Below are 3,329 nucleotides of genomic sequence, written 5' to 3'. Positions count from 1 at the left end.
AGCCAGTACTCCAAGGTATGATCTGAAGGCATCTGCATTTGGGCCAAATGCCACACTAGTGATCACATTAACATCCACAGGTGTACTTTCACCACTATTTCTTCTGACCATCAGTGGTTTCAACCTGGTGGCTCCTCTAGTAGTATTGGATAGGGAGCCTTATTCCCTGATGAATGTGGGTGGTCAGTCATATATATGTCAAAATAAATAACAACATGAATTATTAATAAAAGACTTATGTAATATCATATAATTTAACAAAACATGTAATGGGGTCATATGAAATATTAATAAAAGACTTATGTAATATTAATAAAAAACTTATACACAAATTTGAAATTCATACATAAATAAATGGATTGGTCATATGTATATCCCCTCATCATGATCTAACCGAATTGCATGTACATAGTTAAGTAAAGGGTGGTCATCCAAATTTGTCGTTGTTTTCAATGAATGGTTGTCAGCAACATGAATATTAATCAGATTGTCTTGGTTAACTTCAATTTGTTTTTTGCCTTGAAGAGCGACGTACCAATGATCAGATGTAGGATCTTTGACATAAAAAACCTGAGATGCTTGATGTACCATGATAAACGGTTAGTCTCAATAACCCACCTTTCAAAAATCAACTAGTGTCGTACCCGATTCATCTATTTTCACACCACTCTTATTGTCAAACCACTTACATTTGAACAATGGAACAGAAAACTTAGTGTAATCAACCTCCCATATCTCTTCTATTATACCATAAGATCTCATTGATCCAAGTACAAGATTTTGATCTTTTGATGTGGAAAATTGGAACGACTCAGCTTCTAGACTGACTCCACTATTTTGTATCATGCTTTTATCATCCAAAGTCTTCGTATAGAATGTGTAATTATTGATTTCATAACCTGTACAACATATGACATCAAACTTTAAACCATTTACAAGCCACAACAAAGTCTGAGAAGAATGTGGCTCTTTGTCAACTTCAAATTTTAACCAAGACATAAATGTTCTGTTATGCTCCATCAACTGCAATTTCTCTGATTGTCTTGGATTTTTATTCTTCACAATGACTTTGTGTGCTTCCAAAAAAGGGATCACCTCATCTGTGTTGTTTAATATATAAAGATGTGCTTGCAACAATTCTTCGCGATCTTTGGTCACTAAATTCACACCTCGGATGCTTTGACTTGTAGAACATTTATTCAACCATGATGTGTGAGGAACTCCTATTAGATTTGTTAAAGTCATGTAATCTGAACAAAACTCGATACTTTCTTTAACAATATACCTTTCAATCATTGAACCTTCGGGACAATACGAATTTTTAACGTACCCTTTCAAAATCTTCATATAATGCTCAATAGGATACATCTATCTTAAGTATACCGGTCCACACAACTTGATTTCTCTAACCAAATGAACAAGTAAATGTACTATAATGGCAAAAAAAGATGGAGGGACAAACATCTCTAGTTGACACAAGATGAGAACAATCTTGTCTTGAAGTTCATCTAACTTTGTAGGATTGATGGCTTTACAACAAATTGACGAGAAAAATGAACACAACCTGTTTATGTCTGCCTAACATTTTTGGGCAAAATTCCATGAATAGCCACCAGTAACAATTGTTTCATTAAGACGTGGCAATCATGAGACTTCATGCCAACAAGCTTTAAGTCCTGCATCGACACTAAACTCTTCATATTTGAAAAGTATCCTTGTGGTACCTTGATACTCTTTAAACAAAGGCAAAAACTTATTTTCTTTTGTCTGGACATTGTGTAACATGTAAGGGGTAAATAAGTACGTTTACCAATCTCCCTGGGTGCCAACTCTTCTCTGATCTTCTTGTCAACCAAATCCAAATGAACATTCACTCCATCTTTTGTCTTTCCCTGAATGTTGAGCAGTGTACCAATGAAGCTATCACACACATTCTTCTCACATTGCATCACATCTATGCAATGTCTAACATATAACTTTGACCAGTATGAAAAATCAAAGAATATTGATTTCTTCATCTAAGGGGTCGTTACAGATGACCTATTGGAAGTTTTCCCAAATACATGATGTATTTTATTAACTTTTTCAAGGATTTGAAAGCTAGTAAGTGAATTTGGTGCTTCGTCCCTCTCTTGATATCCATTGAATGTTTTTTTTAACCTTCGATATGGATACACCGTCTTCCTTCCGTGTTTCAATTGCTGAGCTGTAGTGTTTTCTTCACATATAGGACATGCTTTATGGCCCTTGACACTGTATCCTGACAAATTACCATAAGCTGGGAAGTCATTAAGGGTGCAAAATAACATTACACGCATCACAAAAGTTTCAGAAGCGAATGCATCAAATATTTCAACCCCATCAACCCACAACAACTTCAAGTCTTCAACTAGTGGGCTTAGATAAACATTTATGTCATTTCCAGGCTGCTTTAGACCAGATATCATCATAGACAACATCATGTACTTCCTCTTCATGCACAATGCAGGAGATAAGTTGTAAATTATCAAAATAACTAGCCAACAACTATGATTGGTACTAAAATTACCAAATGGGTTCATTCCATCAGTGGCTAAATCAAGTCTAAGATTTCCACATTCTTGATCAAATTGGGGGAATTGCTGATCAATATTTTTCCATTGCTTTGAATAAGTTGGAGGATGAAGCAACCCGTTAATTTTTCTCTCTTCTCCATGCCATGTAAGGTTTTTAACATCTTTTAGATTCTCAAACAAACGCTTAAGTCTAGGCACAATTGGAAGGTACCAAACTACTTTCAAAGCATATCCATTTTTTTTGCTATTTGACCATTATCTTCACTATTGTTTTTTGACTTGTATCGTGATAACCCACATTTTTGACACTTTTTCAAAAATTCACATTTTTTCCTATATAAAATGCAATCATTGGGACAAGCATGTATCCTTTTATACTCCATACCCATCGGACAAAGATGCTCTTATCTTCAACACTTATAATAGTGAGTAAATGAAGAATATAGCTCCCAACAATGATACACCTTAAATCAAATGAGTGATCAAGGTCTTGAAGAGTAAGAGCATCTTTGAAGCATTAATTTGTCTTGTGTTGGATGTATATGTTTGAAATATTATGCATTCCAACACAACAGTTAATTTTTTTAGGGATATGCCATCATACCCTCCCTTTTGAAAAGAATTTGTCCTCAAATCTTCTTGTTCTTTTATGACAAAAACCTTTTTCTTATTATTGGTTAATTTGTGTATCTTTCCATCAGGATCAGAGATCCATATGCAAGTGTCATCAAACACAAAACCAATAATCTTATGAGCCACAAACAATAATGTATC

At 34.5% G+C, this 3,329-nt stretch overlaps 1 pseudogene; it reads right to left on the bottom strand.

Annotated features, from left to right (window-relative positions):
• Positions 1–363: 363 nt before the first annotated feature.
• LOC148192376 (uncharacterized) lies at positions 364–2,944 on the bottom strand (annotated as a pseudogene).
• Positions 2,945–3,329: the final 385 nt, after the last annotated feature.

The sequence above is a fragment of the Vigna umbellata genome, chromosome 9 (genome assembly GCF_029865625.1).
Source record: "Vigna umbellata cultivar VRB3 chromosome 9, Vumbellata_1.0, whole genome shotgun sequence".
NCBI classification, from domain to species: Eukaryota; Viridiplantae; Streptophyta; class Magnoliopsida; order Fabales; family Fabaceae; genus Vigna; species Vigna umbellata.
Note: the sequence above shows the minus strand (reverse complement) of the source record. Positions and strands in the feature narration are given on the sequence as shown.